Source organism: Odontesthes bonariensis, chromosome 3 (assembly GCF_027942865.1).
Source record: "Odontesthes bonariensis isolate fOdoBon6 chromosome 3, fOdoBon6.hap1, whole genome shotgun sequence".
Lineage (NCBI taxonomy): Eukaryota > Metazoa > Chordata > Actinopteri > Atheriniformes > Atherinopsidae > Odontesthes > Odontesthes bonariensis.
Genome location: NC_134508.1, coordinates 19,338,629 through 19,363,162, shown reverse-complemented (window position 1 = coordinate 19,363,162; position 24,534 = coordinate 19,338,629). Strand labels below are relative to the sequence as shown.

At 42.3% G+C, this 24,534-nt stretch overlaps 2 non-coding genes across 2 annotated transcripts; both read right to left on the bottom strand.

The window, feature by feature from the left end:
• Positions 1-504: 504 nt before the first annotated feature.
• trnai-uau (transfer RNA isoleucine (anticodon UAU)) lies at positions 505-597 on the bottom strand. Its single transcript is given in 2 exon segments — positions 505-540; positions 560-597. It is a non-coding gene; the product is annotated as a tRNA-Ile (tRNA).
• Positions 598-4,427: 3,830 nt separating this feature from the next.
• Positions 4,428-4,520, bottom strand: trnai-uau (transfer RNA isoleucine (anticodon UAU)). The gene is given in 2 exon segments: positions 4,428-4,463; positions 4,483-4,520. It is a non-coding gene; the product is annotated as a tRNA-Ile (tRNA).
• Between the last annotated feature and the right edge of the window lie 20,014 nt (positions 4,521-24,534).

Sequence of the window (24,534 nt, the reverse complement as noted above, 5' to 3'; positions counted from 1 at the left end):
ATTAAACAAAACTTATATTAAAGCAAATCAAACGAACACTTCAGGCACCATGGGCAGGTAATGTACGCAGGCAAGACATAGTCCAATTTCCAGGCAGAAGTTTTGAGTTGAGGCTGGTTTCTTTTTTGTTCCAGAAGAGCAAACATGGTCCTTCTCGCACTGGTAAAAAACCATATGCTCATCACCCAGGTGCCTACACAGATCACCACCTACTTCCTACCTATATACAGGTGTGCCTATGCCCACTACTGCCCCCAAGTGTTCAAATCATATCAGTAAATACATCAAAGAAAAAGACTAAACCTATAAAGCAAAGTAATTAACTAAACAAATAACTAGACAATAATATTAGCAAAATATCAATAATTAATTTAGAAGGCTTATCTCCATAGCTTTACTGTGCTCTATAGCTTACCTATTTGACTTCTAATCACAATCTGCACTGTTCTTATCATGTCTCTGACCAGCTCTAATACTGTAACTTCAAGAACTTATCACCAGATATGCTCCAGGTGAGGCTTGAACTCACAACCTCAGCATTGCTCTACAGTGTCTGTCTTATAAGTACTGTGCGCTAACCAATTGCACCACTGGAGCATTTCATTAAGCTATAAAATACAAGTTGAGTGTGATATTGTTACCTACTTATACCTAGTTACCTCGGTACCTTGGTGGTTGACCTGTTTAAGGTGGTTTAGGAGATCCTTCTCATTTGAACCTGGGGAAAGAGAAAGAGAAATTGTTAGTTAAGAAAAATCAGTCTCTAGTGGGTCCTCTTATAAACTTTGAGGTAGCACTTTATGACGTCAATGACGTCCATTGACGTCAATGGTAGTTAATGAACGTCATCGCTCGTTAAACAACGTCATTATACGTCACGGCGAAAATTTATATAGGACCCAGAGATCAACAGCTGTGTGTCGGGAGGTTGTGGCTCCCCTCCCTCAGGGAGCAGGTTGAGAGGCGATGGCAGATGGGCGCTGAGTCTCGGCTGCCAGGGCAGCAGTCAGGCTCTTTCCATGCGTACAGTATGAGGCTGTAGCTGGAAGCGTCTGCTCCGCACTCGCAAGTCCGATGCTTGTGTTGTGGACAGGAGCCCCCGTAATTGGTTGCGTCTTGTTCTCGGTGCTCTCATGTCCTACTGATCCCTGAGTACGTGTGTTAATTCCAAACACACGGTGATTGGTCAAAAGATCATCTGGAGTCCTTCAGACCAAATCTGTCACTCCACAGTCCCAAGCGAGAAAGGAGGGGCCCACAGTGACACCCATCCCGGGTGCTTCACTGGGGGTAAAGACAGAAAATTTCTCCTCCCCAAGCACGAGGGCCACGGGAAGCATCCAGATGCTCCATCAGCTTTTTGGAGCATCTGGATGCTTTTCGCGTTTGCCCTTGTTGCACCCTCAAGTAGACATGCCTCTGTGTTATACTTCTGGCAACTTTATTTGTCCCGGTTCGGTTTTACATGCGTTTTACCAGACGAGCTGACACACGGAAGGCAGACGAACGTAAAACGTAAAACAAAACAACACCTCCGCCACACCGCGGCGGCTGATGACATCACACGCACAACAGCGCAAAACATAGAAATGTAAACCAAATGGTACACTTTATCTCTAGGTCTCAACACCCTCCCCCACTAAATTAAATGTTGCCAAACATTTCCTTAATCTCTTAACTATAGAACACTTTGTGAAAAGGTAAGTAAACAACAGGTATGACAAAACATTTTTTCTTTCAGGATGAAATAAGGTCCTTCTCTGTCATTTGAGCACTTTATAGACTGTTTTCTTTTCTTTTCTCTTTTTTTTCCAGTGGAGGCTTTACCAACCATCAGTGAGGTGGAACTGTACTGAAAATACAGAGAAGTTAAAGTTACATTGCTATAAATTTTATATCCCCAGATTTTTTTCATTCTGAAAAGTAACATTTGTTACAGTATATCATCTGTCCTCATAATTACCTTCATAAAAAGCCAAAAAAGACCAGACTTTATCATGTTGATATTTCAATTTCAACCTGCAGGTTAACAATGTGAGTGACTTAAAGTGTGGATACAAGTCCACGGAAGTTTTTCTTTTAATAATATGTCAACTATTTGCAAGTAGGGCCCACAGTTAGTGTCCTTGCTGTATGACCAGGTAAGACATCTGATTCTCACATGTAGATGGAAAAATTAATGTTGCATTATGCCCAGTATTAATCAGACATGTTTGTTTATGTTCCAGACCAGATAGTGAATGCTTTTGAGCACAGTCCACTGTGTGGTTGTACAGGTCACGACTTAACTGAACATATTCCAACAGCAAAGACAATCGCTTGTCTTCTTGCATCCAAACGCATAACAAAATAGATATTTGATCTGTAAAATCTGATGAAATGGACAGAATCCATGAGAGTTGTTTGATCTGGCAAAGGGGCCACAGTGAAACTTTTCTACATTTTGCTGAGTAGGAATGTAAAAGCATGTTGTTCAGAAAGTGGGTTCTACTGACCTTCTCCAGGTGACTTAAGTACAAGCAAGCACTGCAAACCTTTCTCAGAAGAGGAAGCGTACTGAGATGGCCTGTCCTTCTCATCCTGCTTCGGTATTTGCTGAACCTGGTCCCCAGGCCTTCAGCCACCATCCCACCTGAAGATCTCCCAGCAGTGTCATCTGTGGCCTGCAGCCTTCCAGGTCTCCGCTACAGGACGACGGCCCTCTCAAGAGTCACAACCACTCGGTGGAGGAGTGTGTTAAAGAGGCCAGGGTACAGTGGGCTCAATAAAGCATCACCACAGATTGGTAAATTGAGGTTTGGGTGCAATCTACTAATTGGTCAGAGGTTTTGTGTTCTTTGCAGGGATCATATTGTACCACTAGATGGCGCCACATAGCTGAAAGCTGTCTGATCTGAGTGTTATTCCTTACATCAGGGATCTTCAACGTTTTTCAGGCCAGGGACCCCCAAACTGATGGAGAGTTGGAGCAGGGACCCCCCTACTATTTATATGGCATACAATTGTGTTTTATATTTAACGGGGCCTAGTGCCGTGTATAAACATAGCTACTCTGTTATTGTACATTCAATACTAGGCTATTCAAATAATACACAGGTTAATATATTCATTTTTTTATTTTAAACATGTGCAAGGTACAGGGTGGCCACTGTCATTTATAAACAAACATATTGCATAGAAAACTGAGCTATTCAAATAATCCACAGATTTTAACTTTAAACATGCATGTAGATGGGACAATGAATCCTCAAACCATCTGTGGATGGCACACGTTTGCACACAATTTGTGAGAAAAAACTGTTTTAAAAAAAAAAAAGAAATGTTAAATATCGTCTAATCAACCAAAGATTTTGCCATCCCCCTGCAGTACCTCTGCGGACCCCCTGGGGGTCGCGGACCCCTGTTGAAGACCTCTGCCTTACATCATGTAAGACCCAAGCGAGACACAACACAGCAGTTTCCACATGTGGAACATTCTGTGTTTTCTCCTTTTTCTGTAACCTAGGAGCTGGTAAATAGTTATAGTTAAGTATCTGTAGCCCATGCTCGTGCATGTCAACACGTTCATACACATATAATATCGTGCGCTCACAAACAGGCTTTGATGGCCAGCTGGGCGCTGAGTCTCGGCTGCCAGGGCGGCAGTCAGGCTCTTTCCATGCCTACAGTATAAGGCTGTAGATGTCCATCTGAGCTTATCATACATATGTTAAAGCCTGGTGAAGATTCATTTTTATGTCTGATCTTTTACAATGTTATGGCATGTTGATGATCAGGGGAAAAAAAGTGTGCACTTCCCTTTTCAAATGAATCTTGCAGAATCAGATCATTTGTAGTCATTACAATAAAACCTTTGCTTCTCAATCACCACTTATCAGATCTATTTTAACCAGACCCAATCGTATTGGCCGTTTGTCAAACAAATTAAACAAAACTTATATTAAAGCAAATCAAACGAACACTTCAGGCACCATGGGCAGGTAATGTACGCAGGCAAGACATAGTCCAATTTCCAGGCAGAAGTTTTGAGTTGAGGCTGGTTTCTTTTTTGTTCCAGAAGAGCAAACATGGTCCTTCTCGCACTGGTAAAAAACCATATGCCCATCACCCAGGTGCCTACACAGATCACCACCTACTTCCTACCTATATACAGGTGTGCCTATGCCCACTACTGCCCCCAAGTGTTCAAATCATATCAGTAAATACATCAAAGAAAAAGACTAAACCTATAAAGCAAAGTAATTAACTAAACAAATAACTAGACAATAATATTAGCAAAATATCAATAATTAATTTAGAAGGCTTATCTCCATAGCTTTACTGTGCTCTATAGCTTACCTATTTGACTTCCAATCACAATCTGCACTGTTCTTATCATGTCTCTGACCAGCTCTAATATTGTAACTTCAAGAACTTATCACCAGATATGCTCCAAGTGAGGCTTGAACTCACAACCTCAGCATTGCTCTACAGTGTCTGTCTTATAAGTACTGTGCGCTAACCAATTGCACCACTGGAGCATTTCATTAAGCTATAAAATACAAGTTGTGTGTGATATTGTTACCTACTTATACCTAGTTACCTTTGTACCTTGGTGGTTGACCTGATTCAACCTAAAGGTCTGGTGGTTTAGGAGATCCTTCTCATTTGAACCTGGGGAAACAGAAAGAGAAATTGTTAGTTAAGAAAAATCAGTCTCTAGTGGGTCCTCTTATAAAATTTGAGGTAGCACTTTATGACGTCAATGACGTCCATTGACGTCAATGGTAGTTAATGCACGTCATCGCTCGTTAAACAACGTCATTATACGTCACGGCGAAAATTTATATAGGACCCAGAGATCAACAGCTGTGTGTCGGGAGGTTGTGGCTCCCCTCCCTCAGGGAGCAGGTTGAGAGGCGATGGCAGATGGGCGCTGAGTCTCGGCTGCCAGGGCAGCAGTCAGGCTCTTTCCATGCGTACAGTATGAGGCTGTAGCTGGAAGCGTCTGCTCCGCACTCGCAAGTCCGATGCTTGTGTTGTGGACAGGAGCCCCCGTAATTGGTTGCGTCTTGTTCTCGGTGCTCTCATGTCCTACTGATCCCTGAGTACGTGTGTTGATTCCAAACACACGGTGATTGGTCAAAAGATCATCTGGAGTCCTTCAGACCAAATCTGTCACTCCACAGTCCCAAGCGAGAAAGGAGGGGCCCACAGTGACACCCATCCCGGGTGCTTCACTGGGGGTAAAGACAGAAAAATTCTCCTCCCCAAGCACGAGGGCCACGGGAAGCATCCAGATGCTCCGTCAGCTTTTTGGAGCATCTGGATGCTTTTCGCGTTTGCCCTTGTTGCACCCTCAAGTAGACATGCCTCTGTGTTATACTTCTGGCAACTTTATTTGTCCCGGTTCGGTTTTACATGCGTTTTACCAGACGAGCTGACACACGGAAGGTAGACGAACGTAAAACGTAAAACAAAACAACACCTCCGCCACACCGCGGCGGCTGATGACATCACACGCACAACAGCGCAAAACATAGAAATGCAAACCAAATGGTACACTTTATCTCTAGGTCTCAACACCCTCCCCCACTAAATTAAATGTTGCCAAACATTTTCTTAATCTCTTAACTATAGAACGCTTTGTGAAAAGGTTAGTAAACAACAGGTATGACAACACATTTTTTCTTTCAGGATGAAATAAGGTCCTTCTCTGTCATTTGAGCACTTTATAGACTGTTTTCTTTTCTTTTCTCTTTTTTTTCCAGTGGAGGCTTTACCAACCATCAGTGTGGTGGAACTGTACTGAAAATACAGAGAAGTTAAAGTTACATTTCTATACATTTTATATCCCCAGATTTTTTTAATTCTGAAAAGTAACATTTATCACAGTATATCATCTGTCCTCATAATTATTTTCATAAAAAGCCAAAAAAAGACCAGACTTTATCATGTTGATATTTCAATTTCAACCTGCAGGTTAACAATGTGAGTGACTTAAAGTGTGGAAACAAGTCCACGGAAGTTTTTCTTTTAATAATATGTCAACTATTTGCAAGTAGGGCCCACAGTTAGTGTCCTTGCTGTATGACCAGGTAAGACATCTGATTCTCACATGTAGATGGAAAATTTGTAAAATAATGAGCAACTTTGGCTTAAGTTACTAAAAGCTGGCGGCAGCTTCGGCAGTGATGAGAAGCGCATTTTTCAGCCCATATCTCTAACTTCCAGAGACTCATTGTGTTTTAGAGGGGACCACTATTATTCAGTTGCTTCTGCACTGGGACAATGAGCATAAACATCCAGGTAAACCAGGAGAACCTTTAAAACCCTTTCAGATATTTTTTCTTTTTTAATGTTTTTTTTTTTTATTAGAATTTTTATAACAAATATCCAGAAATGAAGATGGCTGGTTTAAGGAGTTTTAAACAACATCCTCCTCAGTACTCAGCATTTTTCCAGATAAATTCATTAGACTGAGCCAGCCCTCTGGAAGAAAACCTGAAATATTTCCACATGATGCAGCTGAAAGAGCTGTGATGTCATGTCATTGTTAAGGAAACTTGAAGAAAAACCTGTTGAATTACAGGCTCTTGGATGATACAATTTCATTTGATGCAATTTAGTAGACATGAGTAGAAAAAAAAGCTTCTCCTGCGCTTTAAAGGCAATCTACCAACAGGATGATATCTACTGTAAACTGCCTCCCATGTTTGTTCTGTCATGTCTGTGGAATGAGGCTATTAGTCAAAGAAAGACTAAATCAAATGTTATAGCTGATCATTTAGAATTCAGATTAGTAAAATATTCCTTATGTGTCTGACACAGACTGCAGAAAGCTTCGTCGGGTCTGCTTTTAAGAGTGTTGCATCAGAAGACGGTCATTCTGAGGTAAAGTTATGTTTGGTGTTTCATTCAACAGAGGAGAGGGTAAGTGTAAAAACTGTTCATTTTTATTTACTCCAGCACCAAAGCAGCGTGTAAAATGTAAATGCAAACATTTTTTAAACACATCATTTACGAATAATGTTTTTAAAGAACAACACTGTCCCACTGGTTGTCTTTCAGTCCCAACTGTCTGCGTCTCGTCTGGACTGTGTTATTTCTGCAGGTGTCGGTGAGCAGATCTTCTTCTCTGTGTGTCTGTGAGGAGCTTCACACACGGAGACGGCTTCATCTGTACGGCTCGGTGTGGGATGCTTTTCATCGTTTCAGCTGGGGCCGATCCATAGTCCGGTGTCTGGGAGCAGATTTGGTGCTGGAGTGTGTTCAGGGGACGGCTGTGCTGCTGGAGCTTCCTGGGACTGGTGGATGTCCACTGTGAGGTGCTACAAGGGAGACAGAAAGAAAGTCCTGATTTAAGCTTAAGCATAACTTTGTGACAATTTTTCATCTTTTGTTTTTAAAATAGCAGCTTGTTTCTTTACTCCTTTCTATACTATCAGCTAATAACATCTAAATGCAGTATATAATGTGCCTTTTAACTGATCACGACTTTGTGACACTAAACAGGACCAACCCCAAGTCCTCCTTTATTGCTTTTTTTTAACATCAGCTTCTCTCATCCGGATGGGAGCTCCTCGTCGTCACGGAAACCCTGGGTGCATAACGGCAATGTCGGGTCCACAGTCTCTCTCCTTCGGACCTGCGCTGGAGTCTTCTCTCATCCATGATCACCTCGGTAAAACACAGCAGGAAAAGGAAGGAAAAACTGCACAAGTTCTCAACATGTGTGAGCTAGCACACATTGATTTCTGTAGATTTCGTTCATTAGTCAGACGGAATCATGCACTCACCTGTTTTGAACAATACGTTACCTGCGGTAGCTCAGGTGTTCCAGTTTGTCCTCCGTTGGTGTCAGAGTTGTTGTTTCTTTGCCATCCGCTGGTCCTCCCATCAGCAGGAAGCCACAGAGGCTCAGGCCAGCGTGACATGTGTTCACACAAAAGAGGAACATCAGAGGTGGACACTTTATTAATCCTGCGAGGGGGAATCCTTTAACTTCCCCTCGCAGGATTAATAAAGTACTTTGATTTGAATCAGGCCTGGATCAGAAGGAGGGACCCCCTCCTGAAACTTAGCCTGTGAAGACAGTTCCACCTTCCTGTACTTATATGACTGTGACATGACACAGGTAGCAGTGAAGAGAATGCTTACTATTATATCTAGTTTGCAAATGAATTACAAAGCCATGTCCTGCAGTTAAACCGGTTTGTAACACTCCACAACACACTCGCTCACAGTGCTATCTTTTGCCTGAAAAAATTCCAAAGGTGAGTTCAGTGCGTCCCCCTCTTTCTCTCTGACATGCAGCAACCACTCAGTCAAAGCGATAACTACCAGGTGAGCACGACACCGTTACGTATTATGATGATTCCACCTTAGAACAGAACACAAGTTTTATAAACCATACGTAATCTTTTACATCCGTCAATATTTCCACTCGTCCCCCGAAGCGTTGTCTGACTCTAACCCAACATCAACACCAGAGTTTGGGTGCCTTGCCCAAGGACACTTCGACATCTGAACTTGAGGATGTGGGGATCAATCTACCAACCCTTTGATTAGTGGATGAACCGCTCTTTCTCCTGACACACTGCCCCCCCGTCTCTCACTCTCTCTCTGGCAAGCTGTCATTTATCTCTTTGAGGTCTCACCGACAGGTGAACGTAACATTTGATAACCGATCCACGGGTCAAAAAAATCTAATGTTACCAGGAAATGGTCAATATGTATCAGAAATTCTACATTTTTTAATAAATACACATTAGGTTTCCCCCTGAATAACAACCTAAACATGATATTTCGTATTAGTTTTGGGTCTTCTTCTTTTGTCTGCACCTGTGCTTTTGTGCTTTGCTGCTCTGTCCATTCATCTTCCTGCCATGTTACTTATTTGGAACGCCACTCTTTGACTCTCTCCTGTGGTTTTTATATATTCCTAGACGTCTTCATTAGCTCAGGCCAGTTATAGTTAAAGCTCACTTTGTTTGCCATGCCCGCCTTCTGTGTCCTGCATTTGAGTCCTCTTCCTACTACACACAAGACATTCTCATAACATTTAGTATTACAGCATTACATTGGCCTGTTGCAAGACGCCTCCGCAGGCTGTGCCAGCCCTGCCCAATGTAAAACACCGCTCTCAAATATTGTATTCCAAAATCTAGCGACCGGATAAAGAAAGACCCTGGTGCAATACGCTACCTAAGGCATTACCAGTCCAGCTCAAATGTTACCTCCTAAAGTTTAAGAAAACAAAATCTAGCGACCGGATAAAGAAAGGCGTCGGATGACAACTTTAGTTTGAGTCGCTGCTCTCATCCCATCTCGCCCTTTTAACATCCCAGCCTAGACTCTGTGGGAAGCTGAGGCCAGAGGTTGAGGGAGGCCGCTTTGGAGAGAACCGCTCCTCTCCAAAGCTCTACTCACAACTCTTCCTCGGCCTCTTGGCATCGGGCTGCGATTCTTCGCTTTCCTCCCTGCTCCTCTTTCTGGAGGTGCCAGGGCCAGAAGCGGAACAATCGGAGTCCTCTGTATCGCTTTCCTCCAGATCAGACCAACAAACTTCTCCCTCAGAGAACGAGTACACTGAGCCCTCACTAGAACAGCTTTCTGTAACAGAGTCCTCTGCATCGCTTTCCTCTAGATCAGACCAACAAACTTCTCCCTCAGAGAACGAGTACACTGAGCCCTCACTAGAACAGCTTTCTGTATCAGAGTCCTCTGCATCGCTTTCCTCTAGATCAGACCAACAAACTTATCCCTCAGAGAACGAGTACACTGAGCCCTCACTAGAACAGCTTTCTGTAAGAGAGTCTTCTGCATCGCTTTCCTCCAGATCAGACCAACAAACTTCTCCCTCAGAGAACGAGTACACTGAGCCCTCACTAGAACAGCTTTCTGTATCAGAGTCCTCTACATCATGAACAATACCCCAAGTCTCAAAATAATCGGCTACCAACCAAAAAGGGACGTCAGGGAAGTTAGGGACGTCACCAAAAGGGAAGTCAGGGACATCAGCATCATTAAAAACTACACCAACAGGACCTCTCAGCACGTTCTCATCATCTGAGGAGACATAGATAACGAGACTGTTACCGCCATCTTCATCGATGATGCGGGGCAGCTCGGGGAATCCCTCAGCTGCAGGACGCTCTCTGATGTAGCCAAGACCTGCGAGAAAGAAAGTTGAATTGCAAACATTTTAGTACTTCTCTTTAAAGGATGTGCTGAAACACCACATGTAAATAGTGGTTTATCAGAAGTGTGCGTGTGCGTGTGCGTATGTTTATGTGGTTGAAGCAGATTAAATTGAGAACTGCATCTCTAGGATATACGCTTAAAAAAAAAAAAAACGAACAACGCAGATTCTTAGGATTTGAAACGTTTTTCTAGCACAACCATGAAACATGGAGAACAGCAAAGAAAAAAACCCCACACATAAACAAGTACACCAGCCAGTGACCTTCACATTCTGACAGGCAACAATTCATGCAGGAAGCTCACATAAGACTCGACTTTGCAACCGGTTTGATAAACACACACACACACACACACACACACACACACACACACACACACACCAGCGCGGCACAAAACCCGCGCATTTTTAATAATGTCCACTACATCCGACGCTCGACAACAGCCTCAAAAGCGAAAACGCTTACAAAGTACAGGCGTGAATAGGAAGAGGCACATCTATGGCTGGACAGAGTCAGTGGCGATGAGTATAAAGCCAATTGTAAAACATGTCGGCGAGTGTTTTCTGTGGCTCACGGTGGGCTGTCTGATATCAGGCAACATGCATCAGGAGAGCAACACTGCAGACACATAAGAATGCAGACCCAAGCCTCAGTGTCACAGTTCTTCATTCCCCAATCATCTGCTGAGACTGATAAGGTATGGAACAGTAAATAAATGAATTTGTTCGGAGAAAACGTATATATAAATGAATAAATAAATAAATATATATATATATTTATATATAGACAAAGAGTTACTCAGTGCTGCAAGGAGTAACAAAAAGTACACTTGGAAAAAGAAGTAACAGATTCTGATTAAGATGGTTGAGGGAATAAGTTACATTTTGCACTTCCTTTTTTCTAACTGAATGAGCAGAAAAGTTGACAAATGTTTTTGTTGTTTTTTTTGTTCTGTTTTTTTCCCTCTGTAAGTGAAAATGTCCTAGAGGTTCATATGGTTTTGCACTTAAAAAGTTACATTAAGTTATCAATTTATTTTTTTTATAATTTAAAAGTCCATTGTTCCACACGCTACACAGATTTAATTTAAGATTTAATTAACTGCACTTTATAAGAGAATGTGTTTATTGGTAATAAAGCATTTCAAGCTTTAAGTATCAATCAAGTTGCTTTTTTTGATCACCACTGTACTGAAGATACTGGCACAAAATAACATATTACTGCTGCGAGCAGTGGCCAAAGGAGTCGGCTGTGGTGGTCATTGCCCAGATGAGGCATGGTGAGCTTCCCTTATTTTAATTTCTGAAAGGTGGCAACCCTAGTCTCCACACATAAAGAGACGCCATGACATGCCATGCCACATCATGTTGAGCCAAAGAACAGCCGATATAAGTATCATAACTATAAACCATAACCTGATAAACTCTACTAACAAGCTCTCGATGTTTCAATCGTCTAAAAGCCTGACATCTGGCAGCAAACAGCGCACATCTCTCTGATATTCATATACCAAAAATGGTCAGCTGTTCCAGGTTACCGTTAGCCCCATAATAATTTAGTTGAAACTGATAAATTAATATAGGACTAAAACATTATGAGTCTCAGAAAGTTATCATTTATTTAAATGAAATAAAGTACTAATGTAATTAACGAACATACACGGTAACTGTTGTACAAACTTAATGTGTCACAAACCATCCATCCATCCATCCATCCATCCATCCATCCATCCATCCATCCATCTATCCATCATCTTCCGCTGGTCCGGGGATCGGGTCGCGGGGGCAGCAGCTTGAGCAAAGAGACCCAGACGTCCCTGTCCCCGGCCACTTCCTCCAGCTCTTCTGGGGGGACCCCGAGGCGTTCCCAGGCCAGCCGAGAGACATAGTCTCTCCAACGTGTCCTGGGTCTTTCCCGGGGCCTCCTCCCAGTGGGACGGGCCCGGAACACCTCACCGGGGAGGCGGCCAGGAGGCATTCTCACTAGATGCCCGAGCCACCTGCTCTGACTCCTCTCGATGCGGAGGAGCAGCGGTTCTACTCCGAGGTCCCCCCGGATGACCGAGCTTCTCACCCTATCTCTAAGGGAGAGCCCAGACACCCTGCGGAGGAAACTCATTTCGGCCGCTTGTATTCGCGATCTCGTTCTTTCGGTCACTACCCACAGCTCGTGATCATAGGTGAGGGTAGGAACATAGATTGACCGGTAAATCGAGAGCTTCGCCTTCTGGCTCAGCTCCTTCTTCACCACGACGGGCCGGTGCAGAGCCCGCATCACTGCAGACGCCGCACCGATCCGTCTGTCAATCTCCTGCTCCATTCGTCCCTCACTCGTGAACAAGACCCCGAGATACTTGAACTCCTCCACTTGGGGAAGGATCTCATTCCCGACCCGGAGAGGGCATTCCACCCTTTTCCGGCCGAGGACCATGGTCTCTGATTTGGAGGTGCTGATTCTCATCCCAGCCGCTTCACATTCAGCTGCGAACCGCTCCAGTGAGAACTGAAGGTCACGGCCTGAGGACGCCAACAGAACCACATCGTCCGCAAAGAGCAGAGACCCGATTCTGAGGTCGCCAAACCGGACCCCCTCAACGCCCTGGCTGCGCCTAGAAATTCTGTCCATAAAAATTATGAACAGAATCGGTGACAAAGGACAGCCCTGACGGAGTCCAACCCTCATAGGAAACATGTCCGACTTACTGCCGGCAATGCGGACCAAACTCTGACACCGGTCATACAGGGACCGAACAGCCCGTATCAAAGAGTCCGGCACTCCATACTCCCGGAGCACCCCCCACAAGAGTCCCCGAGGGACACGGTCGAAAGCCTTCTCCAAGTCCACAAAACACATGTAGACCGGTTGGGCGAACTCCCATGCACCCTCCAGGACCCTGCGGAGGGTATAGAGCTGTTCCACTGTTCCACGGCCAGGACGAAAACCACACTGCACCTCCTGAATCCGAGATTCGACTATCCGTCGGATCCTCCTCTCCAGTACCCCCGAATAGACCTTACCAGGGAGGCTGAGGAGTGTGATCCCCTATAGTTGGAACACACCCTCCGGTCCCCTTTTTTAAAGAGGGGGACCACCACCCCAATCTGCCAGTCCAGAGGCACTGCCCCCGATGTCCACGCGATGCTGCAGAGGCGTGTCAACCAAGACAGCCCCACAACATCCAGAGCCTTGAGGAACTCAGGACGGACCTCATCCACCCCCGGGGCCTTGCCACCGAGGAGTTTTTTGACCACCTCGGCGACCTCAGCCCCAGAGATGGGAGGTCCCACGTCCGAGCTCCCCAACTCTGCTTCCTCATCGGAAGGCGTGTCGGTAGGATTGAGGAGGCCCTCGAAGTATTCCCCCCACCGACTCACGACGTCCCTTGTAGAAGTCAGCAGAGCCCCGCCCTCACCATACACGGTGTTGACGGTGCACCGCTCCCCCCCCCTGAGCCGCCGGATGGCGGACCAGAATCTCCTCAAGGCCGTCCGGAAGTCGTTCTCCATGGCCTCCCCGAACTCCTCCCAAGCCCGAGTTTTTGCCTCAGCAACCGCCGAGGCTGCGTTCCGCTTGGCCTGTCGGTACCCATCAGCTGCTTCCAGAGTCCCACTGGCCAAAAAGGCCCGATAGGACTCCTTCTTCAGCTTGACGGCTTCCCTCACCACTGGTGTCCACCAGCGGGTTCGGGGATTGCCGCCACGACAGGCACCGACCACCTTACGGCCACAGCTCTGGTCGGCCGCCTCAACAATGGAGGCACGGAACATGGCCCATTTGGGCTCAATGTCCCCCACCTCCCCCGGGACATGGTTGAAGCTCTGCCGGAGGTGGGAGTTGAAACTCTTCCTTACAGGGGATTCCGCCAGCCGTTCCCAACAGACCCTCACAACACGTTTGGGCCTGCCAGGTCTGACCGGCTTCCTCCCCCACCAGCGGAGCCAACTCAACACCAGGTGGTGATCAGTTGACAGCTCCGCCCCTCTCTTCACCCGAATGTCCAGGACATACGGCCGCAAGTCCGACGATACAACCACAAAGTCGATCATCGAGCTGCGGCCTAGGGTGTCCTGGTGCGAAGTGCACATATGGACACCCTTATGCCTGAACATGGTGTTCGTTATGGACAGTCCGTGACGAGCACAGAAGTCCAACAACAAAACACCACTCTGATTCAGATGGGGGGGGCCGTTCCTCCCAATCACGCCCCTCCAGGTCTCACTGTCATTGCCCACGTGAGCATTGAAGTCTCCCAGCAGGACGAGGGAGTCTCCCGGAGGAGCACTCTCCAGTGCCTCCTCCAGGGTCTCCAAAAAGGGTGGGTACTCTGAACTGCCGTTCGGTGCATAAGCACAAACAACAGTCCACCCTAAGGCGGAGGGAGGCTACCCTCTCGTCTACCGGGGTGAACCCCAATGTACAGGCGCACAGCCGGGGGGCAATAAGTATGCCCACACCTGCTCTACGCCTCTCACCACGGGCAACTCCAGAGTGGAAGAGAGTCCACCCCCTCTCGAGGAGGCTGGTTCCGGAGCCCAAGCCATGTGTCAAGGTGAGTCCAACTATATCTAGCCGGAACCGCTCAGCCTCGCGCACCAGCTCAGGCTCCTTCCCCAGCAGAGAGGTGACGTTCCACGTCCCAAGAGCCAGCTTCAGTAGCCGAGGATCAGACCGCCAAGGTCCCCGCCTTCGGCTGCCGCCCAGCTCACACTGCACCCGACCCCCATGGCACCTCCCACGGGTGATGAGCCCGTGGGAAGGGGGACCCGTGCCGTTTCTTCGGGCTGTGCCCGACCGAGCCCCACGGGCACAGACCCGGCCACCAGGCGCATGCCGGCGGGCCCCACCCCTGGGCCTGGCTCCGGGGGGGGCCCCGGTGACCCGTGTCTGGGCGAAGGAACACGGTGTCCAATTATTTTATTCATCATAGGGGTTTTGTGAGCTGTTCTTTGTCTGGTCCCTCATCTAGGATCTGTTTGCCATGGGTGACCCTACCAGGGGCTTAAAGCCCCAGACAACATAGCTCCCAGACTCATTGGGGTACGCAAACCCCCCCACCACGATAAGGTGACAGCTCAAGGGGAGGTGTCACAAACCAAAGTGCGTAAAATAACGACCAACAGTAAAATCACATAAACAAAGACCAAACTGATTGGTAATATTAAATTAACAAGTAGCTGCGTACTTGGAACTAAAACTAACAAAACAATTAGTCAAGCAAGGCATGCTGGGAAACGCAACCCGACAAAACCTGTCGAAACGCTACCATGATAATAATAACAATAGTAATAATCTAAAAACGAATAAACTTAAATAGAAATAATTTTTATCAGTGAAAACTGTTTATTTGTGTATTTATGAAATATAATTTAAATGTGACACAGCAGTATTTCCCTAAAATATGTTTCTTCCTAATCACTCAAAGAATATGATCAAAGATAGCTTCAGTAATGACTGCAGTCATGTTGACGTTCATATAGAAAATACATTTGATGTCATTCTTTAATTTGGGTGATAGACTAACAGAAACACATAAAGCTGAAATTTACATAGTAAACACCCAACAATGTCCTCTGGGGTATGATGGATGGTATCACCTGAAACTCTGCACCAATCAGACAGAAGGAAGGAAACTTTCAGAGGTGAAACATCTTCATGAATTTGGACAGAATCCAAATTCTTAGGACAAAAACTTAGGACTGCTATGACCTTAATGACTGATCTTGTACAGCTTATATCCAAAAAGACTTACATGATTTAAAGTCTGTATTTTCAAATGTTGCAGAATGAAGACAAAAAAAAAAACCCTGAATTGTTGACCAACATTTGTTTTTAAAGATTATGGTTGATTTTATTCTTTCTCAAGTTGTGGCTTATTCACAGTATTCCTCCTCAGCAGTTCAGTGCAGGTTATGTAAAGTCTGTCAGAGCAGAAGAAGATTAGAAGCAGTTAATGCTGTTTGATATTCTAGTGTTTGTGTTTGACACCGTTTAGTGGAGGGAAGAAAAACTGACTGCCACACAAAAGTCATTCAAATATCTTCATTAAGGATGATTCATGGGTGCAGCCTTCATATGAAGTAAAACTAAACAACACCAGTTAGATGAGATTCTTAATTTCACATCTCATTCTCATTTCCTGGTCATTTATTGAACATTACAGCACGTTATAAAAAAATACACGGAAAAGCATCAGATAACAACGTCTGCTGCACAACCAACAGGGTTTTTGGATTTAAACTCCTGACAACATTTCCTTGTTTGTTAAAAACAAAAAGCAGCAAAAACCACATTTCAATGTTCTCTGTGCTGTCTCTCATCTTACAGGCTGTTATATGCTTACACTCTGTCAGAGTTAAATTGATTTTCAATACTGAACTTTTATAAGATGTATTTATATATACATGACTGGGTCATTTATGTGGTGTGTAGGTTTATTATTAATCACAATCATGTAGATTTATTAAAGACATATTTGTAACTGCTCAGGTTTTCTTCTTTAACAATGAAACTTTTAGAAACTACTTATAGTTATGATGTGGTTGTTACACTGTGATGTAAGTTGTAGTGAACCAGTGTGTGGGTGACTCATTATTTCCTGTTTCTATGAAGTGTGTGTATAAATGTCTGTGTGTGAGTGTCACTGTAAACACCAACTGAAGCAGGAGTGACCACAGAGATTATATGCTCATAAAGCTATGTGTCTCACAGGCTTGTTTGATAAAATAACTGATCTACTGCAGTCATTACTGTTGTAAAGTCTGCTGGGAGGCAGAAGGTTGTGTATCACTCTCCATATGACAGCAGGGTGAACAGGCTGTGCCTCAGGTGGGCTTTGTCTCTGAGTATGTTTGGGCTGTGAGCAGACACACCACCTCACCAACTCCACTGGTGCGGAACCAGCTTGTGCTCTACAAAGTTTATGCAGAGCTGCTGCAAGAATAAAATTGGAGTTGAAGGCTGAAGGCGTTGGGCTACTTTAGTACAAAGTGATTTATAATTTTGAATTAAAGAAAATACATAAAGCTTTAGAAGGGACAAAGTCGTGGAATTAATATAGTCTATGTTTTCCTCTGTTTTCTTTTTTTACGGTTTATATTATCAGTACAGTATGAAAAAAAGTACTTTTATTATGGTCACTAATGTGCATAACAATTTCTGTGTAACATTGCATACTCGCTGATTAATTTTCTGATCCACATATAAATACCAAGCAATTTGAATATGAGTAAGACATTTTTACTAATGTGGACATTTTAAACAGAAAGAATACACATATCCACAATGTTCCTCAACTTAGTTTAGACTTTTTAAAATAAGTTAACAACATAACCTGCCTTTCTCTGCCTCTTACTGGCAACTAATATTTAGCCTGATTAAATTAATTGGTTAGGTTGAGTCACTCATTTCAGACTGATCTTTACTCCCTGGTGTCTAGAAGCATAATATATATGTGACTGTAAATACTACAGGTCCATTTTTGGGTTCTCTTATGTATTACTGTTTCTAACACAGGGGGATTATCCTTTGTTACGCTGCTTTAAAAAAAATTGGGATAGAAGTGCAGTAGCCAAGAGTGTGACTTCATTACAGAAAATCTAACTTTTCTAGTTGAAATAATGGTGGTTAAAGAGATAATTAAGTTTTATTTCTTCAATGCCATGATTTCAAATTAAAGTGGCATTTACTGACGTTGCAAACCACCAGAGCATAAACTAACTGGATTCTTGTATTTAACCAAGATGAACAAATAATCAGATATGAATGTATTACCAGAGAGATTTACTTCAGTTTTAAAAGAAATCAAAATGTACAAAATGTGTCATTGTAATATCCTTGAAGTATGTCTATTCTAATGTTGTTCATTAGCAAATCTGAAGTACAGTACTTTCCATTTGAACTAACATTTATATATGTTTACCCAATACTTTCAAATTGTAATGAAAAGTTTATTGATTTCTGTTAAATGACTTATTTGATGAGATCTAAACTGGCAGCAAAAGACGTGCACTGTATTTTGGCTGGCACTGTATATTCCTGTGCATCCTATTGATAATACGCCATTAATTAGAACATTTTTAATCCATGACTTTTACTCAGAATTATTTTTACATTGTGTTATTTATATTTTCTTTTTTTGATGAATAAATCTTAATATTTCTTCCACCTCTGGTTACTGCGACAGTACTAAAGTATGAAAGCCATATTTGTTTGGGGATTTGAAGCACATCATGAAGCATTCATATGGACTTTTAATCTGGAATGTTCCATCATTCTTTTTGACTCTGAAGTTGAACAGGCTCTGTGATGTATGGTTCTACTTCAACATTCCGCTTCTACTGTGCATTGAATTTGACACGGTTGTTGAACTTTGGTCATTTCACATTGTGAAGAGCTCAAATAAGCCACATTTTATTGCTCCAGCAAACAAAGTCGCTTACTGCTAAACTCAGTGATTCTCCGATATTCTCACAGTAAACAAAGACTAAAGAGGTAAGTTTGAATTTATCATACAGCTGACCTTAAAATCTGTTTTAGACAGCAGCTTTTGTTCCGCTCTATCCTCAGATACTCTTAGAAAGTGTAGCTCTTTACCATATGATTTGATTATTTTTGGTTATTGTTTCGCCTTATATGGGTATTGGAGTTGAAGGCTGAAGGCGGGATCGCAAATGTGCAGTTCTGTGTAACTTTGAGTACTTTAAAATGGAAGTTATAACCACAGATCAGCTTGTGTGGATATGTGAGTTTTTTAATCTCTTTGTTAACTCCCGGATGCGCTTCAGTTTTTAGTTTTTATAGGAAGGCAACAACAAAACCTGCCTTTCTCTGCCTCTGACTGACAGGTTGTAGTTACCACCATTAGATGGGCTGGTGAGGTTGAGGCCCTAACTTCATACTGATCTTTGGGACTTTGGAAATACCAATGCATGTTTCAATGATCCTATGTGTAACTGTTTCTAACACGGGGTGATTATCCTTTGTAAACTTAAAATCTGTTTACAATAGCAGCTTTCGTTTTGATCTGTCCTTAGATGCGCTTCGAAATTGTTGCACTTTTTACACGATTTAATCATTTTTGATAATCTTGTCACCCTACATCATGTTAGATGGAGGCAAATTAACTATTTCTAAAGCTTGTCTGGGAGAATTTTTAGCTCCTTTGTATTGCTGGTGAATATGAGGTGAAATAATTAGATTTTCTTTGCTCTTAAGTGAATTTATATAGTTTTTGTGTGCATCAATTTAAAAAAAGTTAATCTATTTAAAGGAGAACTGCGGTATTTTCAACATTAAGCCTCTTTTATGAGTCGTCTTTGGAAGCTCGTTCATGCTCGAACTGTTTTCTTTTCGGTGGCGGAGTAATATCAACGAACTTCCAGTCTTCGATAGAACTCAATGTCAAATAAAACACGACAGAAGCAACTTTTCGCAACGAAATTTGATATGGATTACCAGTGCACACCAGTAACCACTCCGGTGAGTTGATGATTTTGAAAACGGACGTTTATGGTGCTTTTACGGACCTTTTAGGACATGCACATGACTTGCCATTCTGAAGCAGGTTGAGCTGAATCAAAATTAGGCAAATACCGGAGACAGCCGTAAAATTAAAAAAAGCGGTGAGGGGGGTTCTAAAACATTGCAGACGACTCATAAAAGAGGCTTAATGTTGAAAATACCGCAGTTCCCCTTTAACTTGAATACGTATTTAATTGTTCCTAAAAAGTCTTTTGCATTACAAATCACTTAATTGTAGACTTTTAAAAAAAAAAAACTTTTTAACAACATGGTTCCAAGACCTAGCGAGATAAATACATTATTATAAGGAAATAAAGATCAATTGTTTACATTTATGTTTTGTTACTGTCTTGATGATGGTGTTAATTTCTATCATTTTCATCTTTCTGTTTCCAAAATATATGTCAGTTTTTCCGTGAAGACAATCGTCCCCCAGTCCCATAAATTAACTTTTCAATGAACTTGCTGGTTAACCAAATATCTGGAAATTCTTGTTATACTTTAGCAGAGAAACTAGAGAGATATCTCACAGATTATAAGATCTTTTTACAATTCTTTGAAGAAATACAGCCCTCTTGATATACTATATAATATGTAACATATTCATCAAAAATGAAGAAGTGGAGTGCTTTCATACATTTCGTAATAAAGTGTCAAAGGTAACACTTTATTACAAAGGTTTTAATCACAAGCTCTCTCTGTCTCCCTCAATTCTCAGTCATGTCTCGTCAGAGTGAACGTCTACGTTTGAACGGGTATTATAATGATGAGCAAAAACCTGTGATTTCATACAAAGAAAACCTTTACAGGTAGGCTGAAGAGTGTGTGTTTGTGCTTCATGCAGTACAAGTCGTGAGCAAAATCTTTGGCTGAGTATGTTTACAGAGTGCTGCTTCCAAGAAGCTGCAAGAAGGTGTATGAGTATCGAAGGTTAGATTTGTAAATCTTAATATTTTTTTATGTCTTTTAGAGTTTTTCGAAAGAGGAGAGGACGTCGCCGATCTGGTGCCAGCACCATTTCAAATATTTCAACAGTTGTGTTTTATGAGCCAGACCCTTTACTAACCAACACACAGAAGACCCCAAAGAAAAGTAAGAAATTCACCTAAAACTCACTGAATCCTCCCAGTGTGTCCAACAGGGTTTAACATCATTTCTCTTTTGTTCAGTCTGGAAAAAGAATGGAACAATGCAAGTAGCAGCAGGCCTCCTCCTCGTCCTCCTGATTTGTTTTGGTAATTATTTAAGAATCACTTTCATTAGAGGAACTTTGACTCATTTTGATGAGGGATGGAGCCACGAGTTCTGTGAGGCTCATTTATGTATCCGTATCCTTATATTTATCTGTCTCTGTCTCCTCAGGAGGATTTTTCTACAAAGATATGAAACAGGATCAAGATCAAATGGTACAGTAAAACTGGCACAAAAACAGATGTTTTTTCCTCTCAGATTGACAGCTCTTGTAACTAGTTTAAATCACATTTTGACCTTCTCACTTCTAAACCCATCGCTTCCCATGTAAAGGAACAAGATATGACTGATATGAAGATGAAGATAAGAGAGCTGGAGGAAGAGCTGCTCCACCTAAAGATCAACTCTCCACACATCATGCCAAATTTTGCTTTGGAGTCACAGGGTAACTCATCTGCATTTTTTGTTGTCGGTGGTGATCTTTTTTGAAGATTTTCACTATAAGTTTTTCTGAATGTGTCTGATGTGTTTATTGCAGGGGCCACCGTCCTGCACCACCTCTCCACAGAGACATACCCCACCAAAAGCCCACTACTGACACTGTTTGGCATGGTTTTTAGTTATCCCCCATCAACCCCCCGAAGTGTCATCCAAGGGAAACCTTTAAGTCCTGGTCAGTGCTGGCCATTTGCTGGAAGCCAAGGACACATTTTCATCGCCCTTTCTCACCACACAACCATCACCCATGTGACACTGGGTCACATTTCAAAAAGACAACATCCCACTGGATTCCCTACATCTGCTCCAAGAACATTTTCTGTTTATGTAAGTCACAAATTTGCTACGACTTCTATGGAGCTATTATTTTTCACTTCAAAACATACAGCAGACAAAAGAACAAGGTGTTGAATTTTCTGTTTCTGCCTGTCAGGGACTCAGAACAGCAGATGGTGAAGAAACTCATCTCGGAAGATTTGAGTACGATCCGGAGAAGGAGCCGCTGCAAACCTTTAAATTGCCTGTGAGCATTCACCATCACACCCCTCACAAACATGCCCAAGCACGGTTAATTCTGGCCCTTACTCACGTATAGAAAGCTAAAAGTCACATCATTTGCTCGGTTCCTCTATGACCAAGCTTCACACACTCTGCAGCAGGTGCCTGAGGGAAGTATCCTTCTATGGGTTCAAAACAAGGATGAAAATATTAAATGTCATACCGTGGTCAAAATTAATCTAAATTCTTTAGCAAAGCCATTAAAGCCAGTTAGCTTCCAGTCAGCAAACATGATTTATTGAAGTGACAAACACTGACTGTGCTAAAGGGTCTTTACTTTTTTATTTATCTTTTATTTTATTTTACTTTTATTTTATCTTTTACTTATTTGATTCAGCAGGAGGGACATAGCTGTGATTGGCTGGTAGAGCAAAATTAGACTGGATGACCAATCAATTACTGGTCGTGCCTGCTGGTGGACATATTATTTTTTCTGCTGAGTGAAAAGGATGCTTCTTTAAGAAACATCCTTTTTACCGACAACACTGTTTCAAATCTTCTAATTCTTGTTAATTATCACTGTATCACTGATCTGCCAGCTAAAACCAACTTTTTTCTCTTTGTCTGCTCTTTGTGTCACATCAGGGCGAAACGAAAGACGTTTATAAATATGTGATGTTCAGGATCGAGAGGAATTGGGGCCATGAAGAATACACCTGTCTTTATAATCTTCAGGTCCATGGCAAGGGAAGTGATATGTACACACATCTAAACAGGATACCAACATAACACTCAAGGACACATTAATGGATCATAAATCACAACCAAATACAAATTCATAAAAACAACACAAAACAATCAGTATAAAACAATATATAATAACAATGAATAATATAAAACAATCAAACTAAAAGTACAAAAATAATCCTAAATCACAACAAATACCAAATACAAATTCATAAAAAAAACACAAAACAATCAATATAAAACAATGAATAATATAAAACAATCAAAATAAAAGTACAAAAAATAATCATAAATCACAACAGACCCAAAAATACGTTTCATAAAAGCAAAAATAAAGACACAAAATAAAAACACAAGTCACAACAAAAGTAAAAAGATAAAACCAAATATCAACCAAAGGAAATTCTCACATTTCACAACATTTAAACAAATCAGCACAAATGTTCACCAAGGCAACAAAAAAAGAAAACAAATGTCATTAAGGAAAAAAACTAAAAGATAACAAAACACATTTCAACAAGCCAAAAATATTTCACCGCAGCAAAATACATTTCAAACGTCACAAAAACATTTCACAAATCCTGTTTTAACAATGTATTACCTGTCCTGCTGTTTCTGTGTTTGTTTGTTTGTTTGTTTGTTTGTTTGTTTGTCTCTCTGTCCTCTCTCCTACCAACCGGTCGAGGCAGATGGCCGCCCTTCCTGAGTCTGGTTCTGCTGGAGGTTTCTTCCTGTTAAAAGGGAGTTTTTTCTCTCCACTGTCGCCTTGTGCATACTGTGGATGGGGGATTGAATCGAAGTAAAGATTCGATCTGATCCGTTGGTTTCCTTAGCTAATTAACTTTTTATTAATTGGCATTTTATAAATATTCAGCCTGATCTGGATTAGAATGTAACTGCATTTAATGCTTTTGTACTTTATCATGTTTAATTTCTCTGTAAAGAACCATGTGATTACTTTTGATTTAAATTGTGCTATAAAAAATAAATTTCATGAATTGGATTTCATGACATGTTGTTGCAGCTTTTGTCTTTCTTACTTCACGGTCACCGTATGTTTTGGAAAAATGTATCTACTCTAAAGTTAAATAACAACAATGCGGCTAAGAGAACATGGCCGCACTGTCAGAGAGCTACGATGAAATTACAGCTGAACTGCAAAAAGCACATAATAGACACAATAAAAAAAGAACATTCAAACATATACAAAGTGTTCAAATTGGGTTTTGGGACACTTTGTGCGGCCACAACAGCTCGAGTGTGTGTTGGTATAGATTCTGTGAGCCTGTGAAACATTAGTAGGAGCATAGAACAACACTCTATAAAACATATCGTCTCACTTGGCATTTCAGTGGTGGTGGCTGAGGGAGCTGCCTGACACTTTAATCCAACAACTCTCATTGGTGTTCAAATAGGGTGAAATCTGGTGACTGTGGCCAGAGCATATGATTCCCATCATTTTTATACTCTTCAACCCGTTCAGTTACCCTGTGTGCCCGAAGGATCCCCTCATTGTGGGGGCTGAACCTTTGAGCTTCACCTGTAAATTGGTCTTAATATTTTCATTTAGAGAGCTAATGAGCCACTTAAAATTTCAGAAAGGATTTTGTTGCGACTCCCTGGGCTTCAGTCACAGTATAGTTTAAATTGTTCACAAGATGGCTGGTGTTTGACCTTGCAAGTTTTCACTGTGCTGGTTTCAGCCTCCTGCCACCGCTCCATATGCACAACTGTCCCACAGTGCGTGTCTCCATTTGCTCAAAAAACTTAATATTTAAAATCAGTGTTTTTCGAGATGTGATAAGCAATAAAACCACATCAAGAGAGGTGGGTAAAGGAGACAGATGAGTAATGGAGCAGTGGAAAGCTGTTTACATATAACTATAATTAGTTTACA